The 26,080-nt window shown below is 39.5% G+C and overlaps 1 long non-coding RNA gene across 1 annotated transcript in view; it reads right to left on the bottom strand.

Annotated features, from left to right (window-relative positions):
• Positions 1-20,261: 20,261 nt before the first annotated feature.
• The window catches only part of LOC105502647, a 37,501-nt gene continuing 31,682 nt past the window's right edge, over positions 20,262-26,080 (bottom strand). The window contains exon 3 of the long non-coding RNA XR_001000370.1: positions 20,262-20,462. This is a non-coding gene — a long non-coding RNA (uncharacterized LOC105502647). The remainder of the gene's footprint in view (positions 20,463-26,080) is intronic.

The following is a 26,080-nucleotide window of genomic DNA, read 5'->3' as shown; positions in this document are numbered from 1 at the left end:
AGCAAATGTAAGAATACATGCTTGGAACTGAACCAGTACTGTTAGCAGTAATTATGCAATTAGCAGTTATAATTACATTTTAAAAATCACCCTGAATTATCCAAGACCTATGATATGTGACATGGCACTTATCACCTTGAACAACTTCTCTGATTTCATTTTAAAACTGAGTACAGCGCCCGTGGCATTTTCTTCCCAACTCATCCACCTATGACCATGTTAAGAAGAAATTCCCTAGAATAATTCAATCAAAGCTTACTGTGAATACTCTCACAACTTAATCAGTGTTCTACATGTTCATTTCAAGGTTATTCTGAGATCTCAGGAAGGGTTTGTGAGCTTCCTCAAATGCAAGAAGTCTCAGAGGAATTCATCCCCCTGAGCTCAGTGGAGACATTCCAGCCATGCGGGTCTCCTTCCTCCTCTCCACCCCAGCCTTCCTCCTTCTTCCTCCCTCACAGCAGAGATATGACAAACACCACCCACTTACAGTCGGTTCTCCTAATTCCACCCACAGGAGCTAAAAACCTAAAGAAAACACATTTATTTGTTTTAAAATGTAATTTACAGACAGCAGTTTCATGAAAAATGTTCTCACCCTCGTTGTGCTAGTTCACTGTATCTTTTTCTTCCAGACTTATTCCTTCCCGAATGACTACAGTTTTTGCTGGCATTTCTCTGAAAGTATACTTGAGATCTCTTTAAGAGTCAGAAAAGCTACCTGAAATTGCAGGCAGCTTCCTGTTGGGCTCACGTTTTGCAGAATCCACGCTTGGTGTGCAGAAGGTGGGCAAGGTGTTTGAAAAAACAGGAAGCACCTGTGAATGTGTGACTTTATTTCTGGAAGCAGAAGGCTCCCTCTGAGATGGCTCTAGATGCTTCCTGCTGTTTCACCTATGAGCATTTTGCAAGGCCTTTCAGTACTTTGGGGGCTATGAACAGGCTTCCGAATGGCAGGATTATTTGGAAAATCTGGGACATGGTGGAAATTCATAGCTTTTCTATTTTTTTTCATGCAAGTTTCTTTTTTTTGTTGGGGGATGTTGGTTGATATGCGTGTAAATGAAGGTAGACTTTTAATTGCAATGGGGAAGTTAAAACCAAATGAGAATTAGAGATGTGTGTAGCTTTATGGGTGATTGCTTTCATAAGAACATGTTTGTACTCATCGATTCCTTTACTCAGTAAACAGTATTGAGTGCAAGGCACTGAGATACTCCCTAGGAATCCACCGGGGACAAAACAGTGGTTGTGTGAAGTTTCATTCCCCTGTTTCAGTCCCAAAATCACCTACAAGAAAATGTTGTATTTCAAATTTGCATTTTTATATTTGCATGTGTCTGTATGATTTAGTGATGTGTTTAATTGAAATGCCACTGAAATAAGTCCCCTCCTCTGTATGAAGTACTCTAAATGACTGTTGGTGGCTGGCTATTCCAGCTTGGGCAGCCCCTGCCTGCCTTTTCAGGTCATGCATTTGGTGACATTAGTGGCTAATTAGGTTAATCCTGTTCCTTAACTGGAGAGACCACAGCTAACTGCTATCCTGCAATTGCACTCTTGGCTGTAGATCAACCGGACTGCAGCATGTGTCTGGATTATTAAAGACCTATTACCCGTCTTTGAGGAAAAAGTTTCAACAGCTTCTGTTCTAGTTTTTCGGTAGCTTTATTTTCATATCTGAGCAAAATCTGGCACAGAGTAAAGAATACAGCTCCCTCCCTCTTTTATATGTGTGTGGCCTCAACAAGTCACATCACGGCCAATTTGAAAATCTCCAAGTAAACAGTTCTGATTTGTTGGTAGGCTACACTGGAGCAAATGCAGAGGGGCTGGGGAGAAAGAAGACTGGGTCTAAAGTTTAGCTCTGCCACTTACTAGCTGTGTGAACTTGGGCAAGTCATTTAGCCTTTTTCCAAGACCACTTTTTTTCATGTGAATGGAAATAATTCTCATACTTACCCAAGCAAGTATCATAAGAACAAATTATATAAAGTATACAGAACATTATATAATATATATCCCCAGGTTCTAGAGATGGATTAGCGTTTGAGCCAAGAGGCATAGGATTGATCTTGGAAAGGTCACCCTGGCCCTCTGTGCCCAAGACACCTCTAGCATAAAGACTGAACATGTCCTGTATTGGGCTCCTACACATTTACTGAGCACCCATATATGGGAGTCACCAAGCCAGAGACTATTGACACAGACAGAAGTGTCGGGTTCCTGTCCTCAACACAAATGAGGTTCCTCTATTTTATATCCGTTATTGGAAAAGGGAAGGGAAGATTTTCTAGGGTTAGAATGAAATTCTAAAATAACTAATTGACTGCCAATCATTGTTAAAGGGCACTTTCCATGTTGTGTTATCAAGAGCACTGGCAGGCACGGGCAGACCAAGGGCCTTGAGTGGCTCTTCCACTTACTACGTGGGTGACTTTGGGCAAGATACTTTGTTTTGCTAAATCTCAGTGTTTTTTGTAAAATGTGAACAATAGGAGCATGTTCCTGACAGAGTTCTTGAGAAAATTAATTGAATTAATAGCAGAGAAAGAGAGAGAGAGAGAGAGAGATTTTCTGTCTCCAACATATGCAAATTCTGTTTGCATATGTTGATACATTAGTCTGTTTTCCCACTACTATAAACACCCAAGACTGGGTAATTTAAAAGGAAAGAGGTTTAATTGACTCACAGTTCCACATGGCTGGGTAAATCTACAATCATGGTGGAAGGAGAAGGGGAAGCAAGCACCTTCACAAGGCAGCAGGAAAGAGAGAGAGTGAAGGGGGAAGAGTCCTTTAGAAAACCATCAGATCTTGCGAGAACTCACTCACTATCAGGAGAGCAGCATGGGGAAACCGCCTCTATGATCCAATCATCTCCCACTAAGTCCCTCCCCCAACATGTGTCAGTCACTATATTAGGCATTGGAGATACAAAGACAAAAGAAAATTCTAGACTTCAGTTGAATTAGAAAGGAAAGCACAAATAAGCAAATTGATTAGTACATGATGGATATTATAAGGAAAGCCTGGAAAAGGTCTCAAGAACAAGAGGAGAAATTTTACTATTCTACCTGGATGAGCTAAAGTGTTAAGAATTTATGATTAAAGGTGTTCCTAAAGGTGGACCTCAGAGGCCCAAAAAAAAAAAAAAAAAAGCTAATCAAGCTGTCCTCTTATTTCTTATCCCATGGGAAACACTGACCAAACAGGAGGGATTTTAGTACATCATTTCCTAATCAATGACATCTGGGATTTTTCTCAAGTTGTGTAAAAGCAGCAGTAACTCAACAATAGACAAGTGGTTGAGATGAAACAGGCATGCTTGGGGTTGGACAACCTGGTGCTTTATAAACTATGAATCAAACTATGTTTCTAATTTCTCTTGGTTTCAGGTTTCTCACATATAAAGTGGAGAAAGTGGTGCCAGCCTTTCAGGTTATTGTGGGATATGAGATAATATGCCTGACACACAGTAGGCACCCAGTATGTGTTAATGAATATTTCATCTGTAAGATAAAAGTTGTCCTGTCAGAGAATATAGAGGGTTTTTTAAAATTTGTGTTTGATTAGGTTTTTAAAATTTGTTTTGCTTGTAAAGACAAATCTTTCACCAATGCATGTGATTTCACCTCCTCTTATCTCCTCTGGACTCTACTATGCAAACATTTCCTTTATCTTATTTTTGACCAGGCTTATGACTAGTATGTACTAGCACAGTGATCCTGGCTTTACTTCCCCTCCACCATCTCATTGCCTTCACACTTCAAAATTAGTTGGGAGTTATTAGGGGCTGAATTGTGTCCCACCTCCTGCCCTGCAAATTTATATGCTAAAGTCTGTGTTGGTCAGCGTTCTCCAGAGAAACAGAAACAATAAGATATAGATTAAAATATAGATATATAAAAACAGCTTTATTATGAGGGCTTGGCTTGTGTGATTATGAAGGATAAGAAATCCCACCATCTGCCATCCGCAAGCTGGAGGCCCAGAAAGCTAATGGTATAGTTCCAGTTCGAGCCCACAGCCCATAGAACCAGGACAGCCAATGGTGTAAGTCCCAATCTGAGTTTGAAGGCCCAAAAACTAGGAGCACTGATGTCCAAGGGCAGAAGATGGACATCCCAGCTCAGGAAGAGAAAGTGAATTCATTCTTCCTTTGCCTTTTTGTCCTACTTGGGCCCTCAGTGGATTGGATGCCCAACCACACTGGAGAGAGTGGTTCTTCTTTGCTCAGTTTATGAATTCAAATGTTAATCTCTTCCAAAAATACCATCATGAACACAACCAGAAATAAATTTTCCAGCTATCTGGGCATCCCTTAGCTCAGTCAAGTTGACACAAAAAATTAGCCATCACAAGTTTTTAACACCTGTGCCTCTGAATGTGACCTTATTTGGAAATAGGATCATTGGCTATGTAATTATATTAAGGTCATACTGGAGTATGGAGGACTACTAATCTAATATGACAGATGTCCTTACATAAAGGAGTAATGAGGATGCAGACACACATGCAGGAAGAATGCCATGGAAAGATAAAGGCAGTGACTGGAGCAATGTGTCTATAAGTCAAAGAATGTCAAGCTGGGCCAGGCCAAGGTAGCTCATGGCCTGTAATCCCAGCACTTTGGGAGGCTGAGGCAGGAGGATTGCTTTAACCCATGAGTTTAAGACCAGTGAAGGGAATATAGTGAGATATAATCTGTACAAAAAAATTTAAAAATCAGCTAAGCATGGTGGTGCACACCTGTAGTTCCAGCTACTCAGGAGGCTGACGTGGGAGGATCGCTTGAGCCCAGAAGGCAGGAGTTGCGGTGAACTGAGATTGTGCCACTGCACTCCTCCCTGGGTGACAGAGAGAGATCCTGTCTCAAAAAAAAAAAGAAAAAAAAAGAATGACAAGATGGTCAGCAAATCATCAGAAGCTAGGAGCAAGGCATGGAACAGATTCTTACAGTCCTTAGAAGGGATGAAACCTGTTGACACTTTGATTTCAGATATCTGGATTCCAGAACTGTGAGAGGGTACATTTCTGTTGTTTGTGCCACCAAGTTTGTGGTACTTAGTTATGGCAGCCCTAGCAACTAATACAGGGCTCCAACAGAAGCTGGATGCATGGGGATCAGGGTCTTGAAAGACTAGTAATACTCCAGGTATTGAGTTAGATCAATTAGAGGACCCAACTCTCCATCCCTCCCTGTATCCATATTTTTTGCCACATAACTGTGCCACTCCTCCAACTCGAGGTAGTAACTTTCTCTGCCCCTTGACTTAGTGACTTGCTTTGGACCATGAAATATGAGCAGACATGACATGGCATTGGTCCTGAGCCTAGTGATAAAGGCAGTGATTGGAGTGATATATCTACAAGTCAAAGAATGCCAAGCTGGGCCAGGCCGTGGTAGCTCATTCCTGTAATCCCAGCACTTTGGGAGGCCAAGGCAGGAAGATCGCTCGAGCCCATGAGTTCAAGACCAACAAAGGCAATATAGTGAGGCATTGTCTCTACAAAACAATTTAAATATAAGCCAAGTATGGTGGCACATGCCACCTTGAGAGGCCTTGTTTGTTCCTACTTTTCCTATGTCCATAGTCAACAGAAGACAGTGCTCCATTTTGTCTGTTGGTCTCAGGAAAAGCATGAGGATCTCCTGGAGAGGAGTCACCTCAGCAAAGGTGTCTCCATTAACTCTCAAGTTTATGAAAAATAAATACTTACTTTTAAAAATTATTGAGATTTTGAGGTTTGTAATGCAACAATCATTGACTAATTCAGCTACTTTCATTTTCTTATTTTCTTCTAGTCTAGTTTTGCCTATTGAATATTATATTTTATTATTAATTTTATTTCATGTTTACCAAGAAGGTATTACAAATTATTAATTATTAAAAGAGGGCATTGGGTCAGATAGAGATAAGAACTAATGTACTGAATGATCTCTTAGAGTTTCTGCAATATCTATATATCTTGGGCTCTTAAATGTTGAATGCAATAAGAGCTTTAGTATCTTAAATTTTCAGTACGGAAAGAAAGTTGGTTATTTAAAACTTTTTGTAAAATACCCAAATGTGAACTCAATTGTGTTATTTAACTTTCCTAAACCTCAGTTTCCTCATTTATAACATGAAAATAATAATATTGACTTATAAGGATTCCTGTGGGTATAAAATTTATTATCACGTTAAGTGAGAATGACAGTAGATAAGCTGGGTTCAGTTTTCAAAGATGTCTTCAGGCTGTAATGGCAAGAAAGCTAGTAAGATCGGTGGTGGAGACAAAGTTATGTGTCTCCCATAGCATTTCCTCTTTCTGGAAATTCATGGAAATCTACTGTTTTAGCTAATGAAATATGTAAGCCACTCCCCGAATTGGCCTTTAAAATCAGAGTGACCCTCCAGTCCTCACTTTCACACCTCCAAGTGACCTTTGGAGCCATGGGGACCTACTGACTTGGCTATGAGACGGAGAATGGTCTTCAGACTCTCATCCAACTGTGGGGTGAGCAAATAAACTTTTATTATGGTTGAGTTTTGGGGGTATGTTTGTTGGGGCAATGTTTTAGTCCCTTTGTATTGCTATAAAGGAATACCTGAGGCTGGGTAACTTATAAAGAAAAGAGGTTTGTTTGGCTCACAGTTCTGCAGGTTGTACAAGAGGCATGGTACCAGCATCTGCTTTCTGGTGAGGGTTTCAGGCTGCTTCCACTTATGGCAGAAGGTGAAGGGGAGCCAGAGTGTGCAGAAGTCACATGGTGACAGAACAAGAGAGAGATGGAAGGTGTCAGACTCTTTTTTAAAACCAGCTCTCGGAGAATTCTCTTGGGAACTAATAGAACAAGAACTCACTCATTAACAGGAGGAAGGCACAAAGCCATTCAGGAGAGATCTGCCCCCATGGCCCAAACACCTCTCATTAGGCCCCACCTCCAGCATTAGAGATCAAATTTCAACATGAGGTTTGAAGAGTCAAATATCCAACCTATAGCAGGCAACACACATGGCTTTCTCTAACCAGTACAAGATCTTAGACCACAATCACGGAAGATGGTCTCTGGTGAAGGGAAATGATAACTCCCTTCTACACTAAGTATTTAGATTGCTGGTTTGCTTCTAAGCTCCACACTTTAAGAGAGACAATTTTGTTGAAAAAGAAAAAAAACAGTATGATGAAGGAAGGACAGATCTGCAAATCGTGATATTATCAGAAAACATTGAAAACTATAACACTCCACAAATATCCTGGAGAAAAGAATATTTGTGGAGCACTATAGTTGTCTTTAAATGGTTGAAGTTTGGGGCAGAAATTTTTTTCTATCTGGTTGCAGGTGTCAGCACTTAAGAAAATGAGCTAAATAGAGTAGGGTTGATTTTGGTTTGACATACAGGGGAAATTCCATTCTCTCTCTGAAAATGGCAAGGACTACTTCTTGAGAGAATATGTACCTTATTACTGGATGTACCAAGTAATATCTTGAGAGCCACTTATAGGGGGTGTTGTAAGAGGAATTTATATATTAGATAAAAGTTTGAATTATGTGGCTTTTAAGTTTCCTTCAGCCTCAAAGAGTATGTTCCTAAGAACTATCACCTTGGATATTTCAGTTTTTAAAATTATACTTTTGCATACTTCAGTTTGTTTAAATCAAGGCACACTTGTAATACAGGGCAATACGTATATACACTTTCTCACAGCAGGATCAATTTGGATTCAGGCTGACACTGTGCTCCTCTTCTGCAATCTAATTCAAGTATAGACAGCGGTGAACTGACAATAGCGCAGCATGTGGAGTTTTAGCTCCTCTTGGGGAATGGAGGACGTGCAACCAAACAGGTGGCTTCAATTAGGAGAGCAGCTGCTGCCAGGAAAAACCAGAGGGAAATCATCAAACCACCAAGGAAGCAACGACAGGTAGATGGGGTCAGTCCTGGGATCCCCTGGAGCATCACCAGAGAACACGGCCCCACTAGGCCAGCATAGCTAAGATTAATTGAAAAGAAAGGCAGTAAAGCATTGAGTTCTATAGGTATATCTGTTGGTGATAAAGCTGACTTCCCTTTCAAAGCTGCAATGCAAAGTTTAAAAAAAGAAAAAAAGAAAAATAGAGAGCATGAGACTGCTATTTAATGAGATGACAACAGAGATGTGCTTGAGATAATGACTTCCAAATTGTGAATGAGTCTGTAAAACCCTGAGCGCAGCCCATCTGACTATGCTTAGAGTGTTCTCCGTGTACTTTGGAGCTTTCCTGCCCCCATGCCTGCTCGAATACAAGGCTAATTCATTTGTTTGAGTTATCCTTGAATACCCCCTCGCTATCTTTTCAGAGTGCAACAACAAAGGGCATGTTCTCTAAAAGCAAGGCCAGGAACAAACCCTTTTAAAAGCATTGAGAGTTAATTTTAATGGGAATGGAATGGTCAAGGAGAAAGACAAATGGGAACATATCTTTGTTTGGCAGCTGCTTTAATTTATTTCCTATTAATGCAATCCCCTTCAAAGTCTCTGATCCTAGAGGCATTTCCAAGAATCATTTTTAAATGGGGCAGATTCTACACAACCAAAGCATATGAGAAGGTGATACTTAGGAGCTAATTCAGGCAGCTCTCCCTGTCTCCTCTGAAGAACAAGAATTCAATAATCAAGAAGCCATGACTTGGTAAAAATGGTAGTCTAAATAAGTATCTTCTCTATTATTTTGATTAATATTTTAAAATGTCTGTGGAACCTGTGAGTAAAAGGCCTAGTCATTGTCCAAGTCAGATGACTCCTGACTTACTCGGAGCTGTGATTAAACCCCCTGCTGCTGCAGTGGTGACTTGGGAAAGCTCTGCCACTGCTTGGTTAGCATCACCACAAAACCACGACGATCACTCTCATGTTCCCAAAAGGTCTCAAAGACGATATTCCATTCCTGTCACATTTTTGTTTCATGGAATTCAGATATTCAGGAAAATGCCTTTGTAAAACTTGATTGGCAGGCACAGACATTTCGGTTCAAGGGCAGAATTTCTGATAACTTCTACTGGGATCAACAGAAGAAGTAGAAAATGAGAAATGATAACAAAAAAACTTAAAAAAGCAAGCAAGTTGTTGAGGAGAATCAGAGTTTTATTGGAAGGTTCAAGAAGACAAAAATGAACTAATGTAAACTAAAAAATAAACTGAGTTGTCTATACCTTCTATGAGGGCAGAGGGAACATGAACTTTGAGCTACAAGATATAGCCAAAATTAGAGGAACACCCCTCTCTGCAGACCTTATGCAGCTCACAAATCCTAAAATATTTGCTATCTGAACTTTTACAGAAAAATTTGGTTGATCCTTAATCCAGAAATAACCACCATTATTTTGGTGCCTCTTCTTTCCAATCTCTATTGAGCACTAGTGCAAATTTTTAAGAAAACAAAGTCTGTGATACTGCTGTTTATAGTTTTTATTGACATATAATATTTGCGCATATTTATTAAAAATGTGATATTTTGTTAAATGTATGGAATATGTAATGATTAAGTCGGGATACTTAGAATATCCACCACCTTCTTTATCATTTCTATGTGTTGGAAACCTTTCAAGTCTTCTCTTCTAGCTATTTTGAAAAATACAATACATGACTGTTAACTACAGTCACCCTACTCTGCTATTGAATATTAGAACTCATTCCTTCTATCTGTGTGTTTGTGCCATTAACCAGCCTCTCTTCTTTCCTCCACCTCCACATATATGCTTCCCAACCTCTGGTATCTATCATTCTACTCTCTACCTCCCTGAGATAACCTTTTTTTTAGCTACCATAAATGAATGAGAGCCTATAATATTTGTCTTTCTGTGTCTGGCTTATTTCACTGAACATATTGTCCTGCACTACCATCCATGTTGCTGCAAGTGACATGATTTCATTCTTTTTTATGGCTGAATACTATTCCATCATATATATAATAGCATATTTTCTTTTCTTTATCCGTTCATCTCTTGATGGACAATTTAGTTGATTCCATATCTTTGCTATTCTGTATACTGCTGCAATAAACATAGGGGTGCAGGTGTCTCTTTGATATACTGATTTCCTTTTATTGGGGGTGTGAATAGACAGCAGTGGGATTGCTAGATTGTATGGTAGTTCTATTTTTAGCTCTTTGAGAAATCTCTCTGTAATGTTTTCCACGGTGGCTGTACTGGCTTACATTCCAACAAACATTGTTCTATATAGTTTTGTATCTTGTGGTTTTTTTCCACTTTAATATTACATCATGAATATTTTCCCAAGTCATTAAATTAAAAAAAAATGAAAGTCCATTTACATTTGTACAAGCCAAATGTAAAAAACTACATTTATGGGACAGTGCCCTCAGTAGTTAGTCCTGTTTCCCCATGAGTTTAATATTTTAATCTGTTTATCTTTTAAAAATTATTTTTAATTGTGTTAAAATACACATAACAAAATATACCACTTTAGGCATTTTTAAGTGTGCAGTGCAGTGAGGTTAAGTACATTCACATTCACATTGTTGTGCAGTCATCTCCACCTCCACCATTCTTCTCTAGAACTCTTCTTTTTTTCTTTTTTTTTCTGTTTAACTTTTATTTTAAGTTCAAGGGTACATGTGCAGAGTTGTTATATAGGTAAACTTGTGTCATGGGGGTTTGTTGTACAGGTTATTTCGTTACTCAGGTACTAAGCCTAGCACCCATGGTTATGTTTCCTGATCCTCTCCCTCCTCCCATCCTCCACCCTCTGATAGGCCCCAACGTGTGTTGTTTCCTTCTATGTGTCCATGTGTTCTCATCATTTAGCTCCCACTTATAAGTGAGTACATGCAGTATTTGGTTTTCTGTTCCTATGTTAGTTTGCTAAGGATAATGACCTCCAGCTCCATCCATGTAGAACTCTTTTTATCTTGAAAAAAAAAGTGAAACTTTGTACCCATCGAACAATAACTCCCCATTCTACCCTTTCTACTAAAAGCATAATTTTGAATCGTCATTGTATTAGTCCATTCTCACGCTGCTATAAAGAACTGCCCGAGACTGGGTAATTTATAAACGAAAGAAGTTTAATGGACTCAGAGTTCTGCATTGCTGGGGAGGCCTAAGGCAACTTACAATCATGGCAGAGGGCAAAGGAGAGGTAGGCACCTTCTTCACAAGGCAGCAAGAAGAAGTTCAAAGTGAAGGGGAAGAGCCCATTATAAACCCATCAGATCTCATGAGAACTCACTCACTATCGTGAGAATAGCATGAGGGAAACCACCTCATAATCCAATTGCCTTCACCTGGTCCTGCCCTTGACACGTGGGGATTATGAGGAGTACAATTCAAGGTGACATTTGGGTGGGGACACAGAGCCAAACCATATCAGTTGCATAGTATTTATTTTGGTTTTACATTTCCTGGCTCTTTTCATTTGGTGCTTTTCTATCGATATTAGAAATAAAAGTTATTTTTTGAGTCCTGCTATTTGGAGTAATGAAGGGACAGTAACAAAACTCTTATAGAAGAACTGTCAAGAGTGGTTATGGTGGCAAGTTTTGAAAATTTATATTTTTACTATGAGATCGTACATAATGTAACTAAAAGGTGGTTTGAGGTTTGATAGAAAGTTTCAGGATAGTCTGGGAAATGAATTGCATGGAGTGAGGGTGACACCAGGGAGCTTGACTGTCCCTCTGTCTAGATTAAACCTGTGCTTCAGCACCCCCCATTTCCATACCCAGCACCCAGGGATTGCTATGGATCTGAAAATCCCCACACCAGCCCCTCCACACCAGAAAGCAGCCTAGAAGAGGAGGAAGAGAAAACAAAAGGAGTCAGGGATGACTCCTACTCCAGGACTGTTGACACTTAGAGATGTGGCCATAGAATCCTCTTGGGAGAAGTGGCCATGCCTGGAGCCTCTCCTCAGAGAGCTTTATGCAGAGATGCGACGTTGAAGAACTATAGGAACTTTATCTTCCTGGGACTCTCTCTTTTTGACCTGGGTAGTATCTCCATGTTGGAGCAAGGGAAAGAACTTTGGACTGTAGAGAGCCAAGTGCAAATAGCAAGAAACTGAAATGGGTGAGAATGGATCAAATGTGGGATCACAGGCCTTTCCTTATGGTCTCTGGGAAAGAACCAATTGTATGAGATGACCCATTTCATTAGGTGAGGATCGTTTCTCTCCAAGTTCCTGGAAGAAGAAGGACTCCACCTTTGAAAGTTAAATATTGTCTGAATGAGAGAGCATTTGGCAGAGGCTGAGAATAACATAAAATGATGATGCCACTCATCATGCTCATTGTGTTCAGGGTGCCTTTCTCCTCACAGGAGGGCACTGTGGGTTAAAGGAAAGAAATGCTCTACCAGCTGACCATGATATAGAACAGGCCAAACCCTTAGGACACTGGGATTTTTATGGGGGTAGAGTAACAAGTTGTTAGGTACTGATTATGTGGTAGAAATAATGCAGGAGAAAATGGCTACATTCTCCACAGAAGGGCGATAATAGTTGCATAGCAAAGGTTGATGAAAAATTGGTCTCATTTTTGAAATTGAAGAAAGAACAGTTATCAGGGTGGAGAGTTCAATTTCAAAAACTAGAACGGCATGTTCTTGAGTAGGATTCACATTTTAACTGTTAGTATAACAATTTGTTACTCTTATTCAGAATGTATTAGAGATCAAGTGTTCTAACTAATAAATTTTTAACATTATTTCATAAAAAGAAAGAAAAAGAAAGTTTTGGAATGGTGTAATTCTGATCCCGTGACTTAAAAATTAGGACTAGTTAACCACTCTGTGTCTCAATGTTCTTATCTGAAAACCAAGGGTAATAAAACTGATAGGCAGGAAAGGCCAAGATGACCAAATAGAAACAGCTCTTGTCTGCAGCTCCCAGCAAGACCAATGCAGAAGGCAGGTGATTTCTGCATTTCTATCTGAGGTGTCCAGTTCATCTCACTGGGACTGGTTAGGCAGTGGATGCAACCCATGGAGAACAAGCAGAAGCAAGTTGGGGCATTGCTTCACCCAGGAAGTGCAAGGAGCCGGGAGACCTCCCTCCCCCAGCTAAGGGAAGCAGTGAGGGACTGTGCTACCTGCCCAGAGTACTACTTTTCCTACAGATTTTGGCAATCCATGGATTAGGAGATTCTGTCATAAGCCACCACCACCAGGGCCCTGGATTTCAAGCACAAAACTGGGCGGCTGTTCGGGCATGCACTGAACTGTAAGAGTTTTTTCATACTCCAGTGGTGCCTGGAACTCCACTGAGACGGGAGAACTGTCCACTCCTCTGGAAAGGGGGTTGAAGCCAGGGAACCATGTGGTCTCACTCAGTGGGTCCCACTTCCATGGAGCCCAGCAAGCTAAGAACCACTGGCTTGAAATTCCCACTGTCAGCACAGCAGTCTGGAGTCATCCTGGGACAATCAAGTTTGGTGGGGAAGGGGTGACTGCCATTACTGTGGCTTTAGTAGGCGGTTTTCCCCTGATGGTGCTAAGGAGACTGGGAGGTTTGGACTGGGCAGCTGTGGTCAGACTGCTTCTCTAGATTCCTCCTCATTGGGCAGGGGGTCTCTGCAGGAAATCTAGCAACTCTAGTCAGGGACTTACAGACAGAACTCTCATCTCCCTAGGACAGAGAACCTGGGAAAAGGGAGGTTGCAGTAACAGCTTCAGCAGACTTAGTCTTTTCTGCCTGCCAGCTCTGAAGAGAGCAGCTGATCCTGACAAGGGGAATTCTCCCATCACAGTGCACCAGCTCTGCTAATGGACAGCTCTGCCTCCCCAAGTGGGTCCCTGACCCTGTGCCTCCTGACTGGGAGAGAACTCCCAACAGGGGTCGATAGACACTTCATACAGGAGAGCTCTGGCTAGTATCAGGCTGGTGCCCCTCTGGAACAAAGCTTCCAGGAGAAGGAGCAGGCAGTAATTTTTGCTGTTCTGAAGCCTCCACTGGTGATACCCAGGCGAACAGGATCTGGAGTAGACCCCCAGAAAACTGCAGCAGACCCGCAGTAGAGGGGCCTGATGGTTAAAAGAAAAACTAACAAGCAGAAAGCAACAACAACAACATCAACAAAAAGCACCCCCTCCCAAAAAAAAACCCATTCAAAGGTCATCAGCCTCAAAGATGAAAAGTAGATAAATCCATGAAGATGAGGAAAAACCATTGAAAAAATGCTGAAAATTCTAAAAGCCAGAATACCTCTTCTCTTCCAAATGATCGCAACAGCTCTCCAGCAAGGGCACAGAACTGGATGGGAATGAGATGGGTGAATTGACAGAAGTAGGCTTCAGAGGGTGGGTAATAACAAATTCCACTTAGTTAAAGGAGCATGTTCCAACCCAACGCAAAGAAGCTGAGAACCTTGATAAAAGGTTACAGGAGTTGCTAACTACAATAACCAGTTTAGAGAGGAACATAAATGACCTGATGGAGCTGAAAAACACAGCATGAGAACTTCATGAAGCATACGCAAGTAGCAGCAGCAGAATCGATCAAGTGGAAGAAAGGATATCAGAGTTTGAAGACCATCTTGCTGAAAAAAGGCATGCAGACAAGATTAGAAAAAAAAGAATGAAAAGGAATGAATAAAACCTCCAACAAATATGGGACTCTGTAAAAACACCAAACCTATGATTGATTGGAATACCTGAAAGAGATGGGGAAAATGGAACCAAGTTGGAAAATAGACTTCAAGATATTATCCAGGAGAACTTCCCCAACCTAGAAAGACAGGCCAACATTCAAATTCAGGAAATACAGAGAACATCACTAAGATACTCCACAAGAAGATCAACCCCAAGACACATTATCATCAAATTCTCCAAGGTCGAAATGAAGGAAAAAATGTTAAGGGCAGCCAAGAGAAAGATGAAGTCACCTACAAAGGGAAGCCCATCAGAATAACAGCGGATCTCTCAGCAGAAACCCTACAAACCAGAAGAGAGTGGGGCCAATTTTCACATTTGTAAAGAAAAAAATTTTCAATCCAGAATTTCATATCCAGTCAAACTAAGCTTCCAAAGGGAAGGAGAAGTAAAATCCTCTCCAGACAAGAAAATGATAAGGGATTTTGTTACCACCAGGCCTGCCTTGAAAGAGCACCTAAAGGAAGCACTAAATATGGAAAGAAAAAGACAGCACCAGCCACTGCAAAAACACACCAAAATTTTAAGACCAATGACACTATGAAGACACTGCATCAACTAGTGTGCAAACTAACCAGCTAGCATCATGATGACAGGATCAAATTCACACATAACAATATTAATCTTAAATGTAAATGGGCTAAACAGCCCAATTAAAAGACACAGACTGGCATATTGTACAGAGTCAGGACCCATTGGTGTGCTGTATTCAGGAGACCCATCTCTTGTGCAAAGACACACATAGGCTCAAAATAAAGGGATGGAGGAAAATTTACCAAGCAAATGGAAAGCAAAAAAATAAATTAAAAAAAAAAAATGCAGGGGTTGCAATTCCAGTCTCTGATAAAACAGATTTTAAACCAACAAAGATCAAAAAACACAAAGAAGGGCATTACATAATGTTAAAGGGATCAATGCAACAGGAAGAGCTAACAATCCTAAATATAAATACACCCAATACAGGAGCACCCAAATACATAAAACAAGTTCTTAGAGACCTACAAAGAGACTTAGACTCTCACACAATGACAGTGAGAGACTTTAACATGCCACCATCAATATTAGATCAACAAGACAGAATATTTACAAGGATATTCAGGACTTTAACTCAGCTCTGAATTAAGTGGACCTAATAGACATCTTCAGAACTCTCCAACTCAAATCAATAGAATATACATTCTTCTCAGTGCCACATGCACTTATTCTAAAATCACCACATAATTTCAGCAAATGCAAAAAAATCCTGAAATCATAACAAACAGTTTCTCAGATGACAGTGCAATCAAATTAGAACCCAGGATTAAGAAACTCACTCAAAGCCACACAACTACATGGAAATTGAACAGCCTGTTCCTGAATGATTCCTGGGTAAATAATGAAATTAAGGCAGAAATCAAGAAGTCCTTTGATACCAATGAGAACAAAGAGACAACATACCAGAATCTCTGGGACATGGCTTAACGTGATGTTAAGAGGGAAATTTATAGCACTAAATGCCCACATCAGAAAGCTGAAAAGATTTCAAATTGACACCCTAACATCGCAATGAAAAGAACTAGAGAAGCAAGAGAAAACAAATCCAAAGCTAGCAGAAGACAAGAAATAACAAAGATCAGAGTAGAACTGAAGGAGATATAGAGACACAAAAACCCTTCAAAAAATCAAGGAATCCAGGAGCTGATTTTTAAAAAAATTAACCAATAGATAGACTGTTAGCTAGACTAATAAAGAAGAAAAGAGAGAAGAATCAAATAGACACAATAAAAAATGATAAAGGGGATATCACCACCAATCCCACAGAAATACAAACTACCGTCAGAGAATACTATAAACACCTCTGTGCAAATAAATGAGAAAATCCACAAGAATGGGATAAATTCCTGGACACATACACCCTACCAAGACTAAACCAGGAAGAAGTCAAATCCCTGATAGACCAATAAAAAGTTCTGATATGGAGGCAGTGATTAATAGCCTACCAACCAAAATAGCCCAGGACCAGATGAATTCACAGCCAAATTCTACCAGAGGTACAAAGAGGAGCTGGTACCATTCCTTCTGAAACTATTCCAAACAATTGAAAAGGAGGGACTCCTCCCTCACTCATTTTATGAGGCCAGCATTATCCTGATACCAACCTGGTAGAGACCCAACAAAAGATGAAAACTGTAGGCCAATATTTCTGATGAACATTGACATGAAAATCCTCAATAAAATACTGGCAAACTGAATCCAGCAGCACATCAAAAAGCTTATCCACTATGGTTAAGTGGACTTCATCCCTGGGATGTAAGACTGGTTCAACATAAGCAAATCAATAAACATAATCCATCACATAAACAGAACCAATGACAGAAACCACATGATTATCTCAATAGATGCGGAAAAGGCCTCCAAAAAAATTCAACATCCCTTCATGCTAAAAACTTTCAATAAACTAGGCATTGATGCAATGTATCTCAACATAATAAGAACTATTTATGAGAAATCCGTAGCCAGTATCATACTGAATGGGCAAAAGCTGAAAGTGTCCTTTTTGAAGACCCCCACAAGACAAGGATGCCCTCTCTCCCTACTCTGATTCAACATAGCATTGGAAGTTCTGGCCAGGGCAATCCGGCAAGAGAAAGAAATAAAGGATATTCAAATAGGAAGACAGGAAGTCAAATTGTCTCTGTTTGGAGATGGCATGATTGTACATTTAGAAAATCCCATTATCTCAGTACAAAAACTCGTCAAACTGATAAGCAACTTCAGCAAAATCTCAGGATACAAAATCAATGTGCAAAAATCACAAGCATTCCTAAATACCAACAATAGACAAGCAGAGAGCCAATTTATGAATGAACTCCCATTCACAATCGCTAAAAAGAGAATGAAATACCCAGGAATACAGCTAACAAGGGATGTGAAAGACCTCTTCAAGGAGAACTACCAACCACTGCTCAAGGAAGTAAGAGAGGACACAAACAAATGGAAAAACATTCCATCCTCATGGATAGGAAGAATCAATATTATGAAAATGGCCATACTGCCCAAAGTAATTTATAGATTCAACGTTATTCCCATCAAACTTCCATTGAAATTCTTCAAAGAATTAGAAAAAAATACTTTAAATTTCATATGTAACCAAAAAAGAGCCTGGATAGCCAAGACAATCCTAAGCAAAAAGAATAAAGCTGGAAGCATCATGCTACATGACTTCAAACTATACTACAAGGCTACAGTAACCAAAACAACATGGTACTGGTACCAAAACAGACATATAGACCAATGGAACAGAACAGATGCCTCAGAAATAACACCATGCATCTACAATCATCTGATGTTTGACAAACCTCACAAAAACAAGCAATGGAGAAAGGAGTATCTATTTAATAAATGATTTTGGGAAAACTGACTAGCCACATACAGAAAACTGAAACTGGACCTCTTTCTTACACCTTATACAAAAATTAACTTTAAGATGCATTAAAGACTTAAATGTAAAACTCCAAACCATAAAAACCCTATAAGAAAACCTAGGCAATACCATTTAGGACATAGGCATAGGCATAGGCAAAGACTTCATGACAAAAACGCCAAAAGCAATTGCAACGAAAGCCAAAATTGACAAATGGGATCTAATTAAACTGAAGAGCTTCTGCACCACAAAATAAACTAGCATCATAGTAAACAGGCATCCTACAGAATGGTAGAAAATTTTTGTAATCTACCCATCTGACAATATCTAATATCTAGAATCATAAGGAACTCAAACAAATTTACAAGAAAAACAAATGACCCCATCAACAAGTGGGCACAGGACATGAACAGACACTTCTCAAAAGAAGACATTTATGCAACCAACCAACATATGGAAAAAAGCTCAACATCACTGATCATTAGAGAAACACAAATCAAAACCGCAATGAGATACCATCTCACATCAGTCAGAATGGAAAGTCAAGAAACAGGAGATGCTGGCGAGGCTATGAAGAAATAGGAACACTTTTACACTGTTGGTGGCAATGTAAATTGTGGAATTGTGGAAGACAGTGTGGCGATTCCTCAAGGATCTAGAACCAGAAATACCATTTGACCCAGCAATCCCATTACCGAGTATATACCCAAAGGAATATAGATCATTCTACTATAAAGACACATGCACACATATGTTTATTACAGCACTATTTATAATAGCAAAGGCATGGAACCAAGCCAAATGCCCATCAATGATAGACAGGATGAAGAGAATGTGGTACAAATACTATGCAACCATAAAAAAGAATGAGATCACATCCTTTGCAGGGACATGGATGAAGTTAGAAGCCATCATCCTCAGCAAACTAACACATGAACAGAAAACCGAACACTGGATGTTCTGACTCATAAGTGGGAGTTGAGCAATGAGAACACATGGGCACAGGGAGGGGAACAACAATACCAGGGCCTGTCAGGTGTTGGGTGGCAAGGGGAGGGAGAGCATTAGGACACATACCTAGTGCATGCAGGGCTTAAAACCTAGATGACGGGTTGATGGGTGCAGCAAACCACCATGGCACATGTATACCTATGTAACAAACCTGCACATTCTGCACATGTATCCTGGAACTTAAAGCAAAATACAAAAATAAAAAATAAAACTGATCGGGTTGATATGTTTTTTAAACAAGACAAAGTACGTGAAAATAATTTTAAATAACATGATGTGATGTGAATATTACTTTTTATTATGCTTCCAAGACATTTGCTATCAAATAAAGTTATCACTTATGAGAGAAAAATATTTTAATGGATTTTTTTGAGTGGCAAGGTCATTACATTGAAATCATAAAGAACAGAGGACAATTTCAGAAATAACTTTTTAGCAGCTCAAATTTTCCCTGGAAATTTACTATTGTCCTGGGAATACTGCAGGTTCAAAATCTGAGCACTTCCGCATGGCATTTAATTAAAATGCAGCCTGAACATGCTATGTGAAGAATTTTAAACAGTCTTGTTCAGTATAAAATATGCTCAATGTCAGTATATTATGTCTTTTTTTACTAATCATTTTCCTATTAGAATGCATTTGACAGTCAATTTGTGAAAAGATGGATTGGGATTTTGTAATTTTTATATTCTTCTTAACATTCTTTTTATTGTAATGATAAATTTATAATTATTGCCCATCCGATTTACAATGGTCTGGAAGGTAAATACTTAAAAATATTTATAAAAATCACATTGCTAATCTCTATTAACTTGAATTCTCAGGGGTCTAATAACATAAAATAGGATAAAATAATTTTAAAAACATGTTTCACAAGTAACACTCTTTTAAAAAGCCTCCATCTATGTAAGTAAAGTAAAATGGATAGATATAAATAATATTGTTTGTTAAGTATTCAGGATTTTCCAGATTGTCAATTATCCACATCAATCACTGCTATTAATAATTACACCAGATAACTTTACAACTCAACTGTTGTCTATAGCTTCTTGTTTTTACACAACAATGTGGAAATTGGAATTGAAGAATCAGATAGTGACAAAGGCCATTTGGAGTTGCTAGGATTCCCTAGTAGGAGGGGTGAAACTAAATTCATGGGTCCTCAGGTTTGTACAATTTCTTTTAGAAAAAACATGAAAATTTAATCCAAATGTATGTAATAAGGTGAATATTTATGAAACCAGAGCAAGTGAAGGACTCCTAAAGCTTCACCCTTGAAGTGAATCCTCAGAGTAAATCTACTTTTGCTTGGGCAGACTGAAAAGGGGGCTTCCTTTCCTGGAAGGCCTCTTTCTTTCTCTCTGTCTTCTGCTTGCCTCTTGCCTTAGTGTAAAGAATACAGATGGGCTATGCTAAAGAGCAAAAGAAATGTCATGTTCATGATCATAGTTTCCATGTTTCTAAGATACAATGTTTCTAAGATTTCAAGCTATAGTTGGGGAACAGGGGCCAAGTGAAAATTCACACCAACTGCATGAACAGAATTTGGATCCAAGAGGCATTCCATTGTTTCTTTCAGCACAGATAGGAGAATCTGGCAGCCCGTAGACTCACCACCAATTCTTGAGCTAGTTCCTTATATCACGTGCAAATGTGACAGTGCTGAAAAGATATCAAGGTGGCTGTTGGAAGCTTGCTGCATACATGCTTGTGGTCTCTGAGTGTATCAAGCTGACCTTTTTAGGAAAATGATGTCTGACTTGTTGGATGAATTAACTTGCACCCTATCTGTGAAGCAAAGGAGCTTCAGAGCATTCGGGTGACAAATTGCACAGATAAGATGGCATTTCTTTTCTGTCTGAGTGACAGCGTGCTGAGTGGTGGTCTGATTTTGCGATAATGGCTGGGAAGCTCTAAATAGCAGGCTATTCTCCTTTGAAGCACATATGGCTGATTTAGATTGAAAAATGACAGGTGTTATATAAGTGAAGGTGAGAACTCAGTAATAACTTTAAAGCTAACAAATGTAGAATTTTGCTGCAAGTTATGTTTTTTACATTCTCATCTATTTATTAAAAGTTCAAAGTATGGATGCTGATCCATTCAGTATGAAAATAAGATTCTATTTTTGAAAACAGGAACTCATTTTTGTTTTGATTTAATTTCATTCTTCTTCCCAAGTAATTCTGTCCTCCATAAATACCATTGACTAAAAGTGTCATGTCATTATCCCATCAAAATCACTCACCCACACATGACTTGGGGCTATGCTGGACATTGTATAAAGCAGGTGTCAGGCAGAATAAAATGACAAAGTAAGCAAAGTTGGTCTTTCCACACCCTCCATCTTCCCCCTTAGCCTCATTCTTTATTTTTCTCTTCTTGTCTTTATTACTCTACCTGCCATTACCCTTCCCACCCCCATTATTTTCTGCTATAGTGTTAATTGATATGATATCTGTTCATTAAAGAGTAATCCCCATTCTCCAGAATGATACTTAGTAAAACTGGCAAAGCCTTTACATGATAAAATAAAACTATACTGGTAGAATAACAGGCAGTAGGGTTTGAATTTGAGGAAAGGATTCCTTCCCTTAGTTTCATCTCAGTAGGACCATGGGGCTAGCTTCCTATTTCACTGCCTAGTTAGACTAGCTCCATAGAAAGCCTTCCAGGAGGAAATAATCTGAGTAATAAAACAAACACGACATAGACAGAGGCAGCCAGCCTCCAAGTCAACTGAAGAATTAGACCCTCAGAGTAAGAAGGGTCATTAGAACTGGTTTTGTCAAACCCTGAATTTTCTTCGTCTGGAAACTGAGCCATGGAAAAGGTAAGTGCATTGCACATGTTCTTTCAGCTAGTATATTTATACATTTGGTACAAGAATTCGGGTCTTGTAAAATTTCTAGTCCAGTGCTACTTTTATCAACCATATTAACCCACCTCCAACAAATATGTAAATCCAATAAAACATAAGTGGAACAATATGGTTAGGCTTTGCCTCCCCACCCAAATCTCATCTTGAATTGTAATCCCCATAATCCCCACCTGTCAAGGGAGAGACCAGGTGGAGGGAATTGAATCATGGAGGCCATTCCCCCCACACTGTTCTCATGACAGTGAGTGAGTTCTCACGAGATCTGATGGTTTTATAAGGAGCTCTTCCCCCTTCGCTCCGCACTGCTCCTTCCGGCCGCTTTGTGAAGAAGGTCTCTTGCTTTCCCCTTCACCTGCCACCATGGTTGTACGTTTCTTGAGACCTTCACCAGCTGTGCTGAACTGTGAGTCAATTAAACCTATTTCCTTTATAGGTTACCCAGTCGCAGGCAGTTCTTTATAGCAGCATGAAAATGAACTAATACATGGAGCATATCATAATGTTTTATTTTTAACGTGGAGTAAGAATTATAAAACAGGTGAGTCAGGTCTTATGAATCTATTGCAGGAAGGTGGAGAAAGAGAAGAGAAATGAGTAAACTTTTAAAATAGAGTAGGGTGTAACTTTTTTGTTTTTGAGATGGAGTTTCTCTCTGTCCCCAGGCTGGAGAGCTATCTCGGCTCACTGCAACCTCCGCCTCCTGGGTTCAAGCAATTCTCCTGCCACAGCCTCCTAAGTAGCTGGGACTACAGGCGTACGCCACCATGCCTGGCTCATTTTTGTATTTTTAGTAGAGATGGGGTTTCACCATATTGGTCAGGCTGGTCTCAAACTCCTAAACTCAGGTGATCCACCCGCTTCGGCCTCCCAAAGTGCTGGGATTACAGGCATAAGCCACCGCACCCGGCAGGTGTTACTTCTCGAAACCAGAATGGGAAGGGTAGGGAGGAAATATGAGACTAAATACAGATGGAAGATGAATACTATTTGTTCACCTTTCACTTAAATCCCAATCCTCTTTCCTTCCTTGGCCAACATAAGTCAGAGCCAAAGAGCATGTTGAATGCATACCGTTTTTATTTTACCATCAATTTTGACTTCAGGAAGAAATAGTCAATGACTTTTAAGGCACGTTTATGGGGATTTATCAGGGAAGGAGGAGTCTGATTATACTTGGAGTTAGCAGGGAGACACATGTGTCTGTAAGGTACTTTTAACATGTCTCTTATTAGAGATGAATGCAGCGATTATAGCTGTTGATACCTGTGTTTGCCTGTAACAGCATCTCATTAGTTGCAGAAGATGCTCTTGATTGTCCTTCCATATCTCCTAGTTTTTCAAAGCATGCTAGCTGGACTTTCAATGATCAGTCCCTGCATTTCTTCTCCTGAGGGTTTCTCTGACTGTTAAAGCCCAGTTTGCCTCCTACATGGTAGACAGATATGCCAGGGAATTAATGTTCCCTGGAAGCATTCCTCAACTGATAAATGAGTTGGTATGTAAATACCCTAGCCACTTTACTCCTGAGGCATGTGTTTTCCATTGGTTTGTAGAGTTTCTTCACAGTGGTAGCTGACTTGATAATGTGCCCTTTATTGGCTGCTTTTTCTCTGTTTCACTTCCCTAACTGCTTATTGATATTTCCTTTGCCTCTCAAGTGAACCACTTGCACCCTAATCCTTGTCATACGGTCTGTTATTGAGGGAATCCAAATGAAAACACACAGATTGCTTACTATGTTAGCAATAGAGTCTCACAACAACCCTCAGGAGAACCCATCTATGTCAGGCATTCAGTTGCAAGAAACGGCAACCCAAACTTCAGTAACCTAATAGAATAGGGAATTATTTTTCTTTTATTAGGAGAATTCCAGTGGCCTACTGTTGCTAGAGTAGGTTCAACTGCTCCATGATCCCACCAAGGAATCAGGGCTTTTCTGTCTTTGTTTTACCATCTTCATCTTTACCTTTCATCCTTGGACTTTTTGCTCATGTCACAAAACATCTGTTGCATCTCAGGAACCAGAGCCATATTCCAGGAAGAAAGAAGGGGAGAAAGTTAAAACTTTCTTTTTTGCACAGCTTTGTCTTTTTAGTCAGGAAAAGAAGTCCTTCCCAGGTGTCTCCACCTGCAGTTGAACTAGGTCACCTGCTCATCATCCGACCAATTACATCCAAGAGGGATGACAGTAGAAAGCCTGGTTTATTTAGCTCAATCATGGTTCATCCCTGGTGAAGGTCCCTATCTGAACAAATTGGGATTCTGTTAGCCAGAAAGAGGCAGAAATGGCTTGGGTCAGCAATAGACATCTCATGCATCACCTCTAAAAAGTATATCATTGGTCAGCTCCATGGTAAATATTTCAGTTTCCTGTCTCCACATGACCTATTTCAGACCAATGGCACACCAGCAGATGCATACTCTAAGTCAAGGAAAATACAGAAGCAGAAAGGAGTAGCTTTAATGTGCCTTCCTTAAAAGTCTTTATCTTATTGAGTCTTAGATATCTTTAGAAACTGTACTTCCGAATAAATCTAGACAAATAAAATTATTTCTGTAGCCTAAAAACTACAAGGCATACTAGTTAACTACTGTTTGTAAAGGGGGCTCTGCTCAGAGAAGAGCACTGTTTCTGCAGGTGTAAAAAGAGAACAGAATTCTAAACATAAAGCTATTTAGAGGATACTTGCTTAGTGAACTTGAAGGTCCATAACATTCACAAGAACAAAATCTAGGTCTCTAGTTACCATGAATATGTCCTTGCAAAGATATTGGTAAGAGGTCGCCTGGGAGAAAGCTGGCCTTCTAGAGTTAAACTCTGTCTCCTGTGGAATGTTAAGCTTTAATCTTAAAATACTGCATGTTAATTGGTTGTCAGAGAAGAATATATTGAAATTGGCATCTGAAAGCTCTGAAGAACTATAAAATGCACTTCTTTGAGGTGAGACAAGAGCCTCAAACTTTGCTTTTCTTTCCACTGGTTGGCCAAAGAAGAAATTAATAAATCAGTGATTCTGTTAGAGCTCTAGTCTTGAGCTGTACAATACATATTTTTTAAACAAGAACAAACATCCTTGTTCTAAGTAGAATCTACTCAAAGGCCAGAAGACTTTTGCCAATCATATGGTAGAATGGAAGTGTCACTCCTGCTTTCCAGAGAGCCATGTAGGACAATTTAAGAAATTAAGTGGAAATAGAAATGCAACCAAAGCCAGTTAACCTAAACTAGAATCTATTATGCTCCATGAAACCTCATGAAGCAGATACAGTTAATTCTGATAATCCAGTATTTTGTAGTTCAGAAATCCTTTTGACTCCTCTTGGAAAGTCAAAGAAATCCAGAAAAATCCTGTGCTCCGTTATGTGCCAGGCATTTTCTCAGGTGCTTCAGATGGATTAATTCTTAATCTTCAGAACAACCCAGTCCAATACTGTGAGTGCTCTTCTTACCACCCCCATTGTACAGATGGGAAAAAGGGGGGACATAAAGGTTCAACCACATGCCCAAGATTGCATAGCAAATGGGTGGCAGAAACAGGATTCAGTGCCCCCGCCTTCTAATTCTGAAGGCAACATTTTCAACTACTTTCACTGCCTTAGAAATTATCAGATAAGTGTCCTAAGTGTATTAACTGAGTTGGTATGTCATAAAACCCACAAACACATCAAGAATTGAGATCTTTCAAACTATTAACTTGGCATAGAATTACCATTTTTTAAAGAAACACTGTCATTTACTGAGCATAACAGTAATTGTGTTACTGCAGATACAATAAATCTGCAAATTTTATGAAATCAAATCTCCTCTCTGTATTTCTTACTGCTTATATCTCTGAAATTTCTGAGACTTTAATGAAAATGACATTGATAAACCAAGCCCTGCAGATGCTCATGTTCTGTTCTCATTTTTTGATTGTTTACTATTCTGTAGCTCTCAGATCTTACAACTGTTCTGAGGAACATGGTCTTATCATCCAGTTTCATAAGACTTTGACATTAACTGCTGTTTTGTGTTGGAGATATTTGATTACATTAAAAAGATTGTTTGTATTTAAAATTTTGGAATAATGTGCAATTTTGATATAGATTTATGGTGCAGAGTAAAAGTTTATGCTAGAAGTAAATTGTACTAAAAATCAGACTTTATCT

The sequence above is a fragment of the Colobus angolensis genome, unplaced genomic scaffold (genome assembly GCF_000951035.1).
Source record: "Colobus angolensis palliatus isolate OR3802 unplaced genomic scaffold, Cang.pa_1.0 Scaffold80, whole genome shotgun sequence".
NCBI classification, from domain to species: domain Eukaryota; kingdom Metazoa; phylum Chordata; class Mammalia; order Primates; family Cercopithecidae; genus Colobus; species Colobus angolensis.
This window is presented reverse-complemented; position numbering and strand designations above follow the sequence as displayed.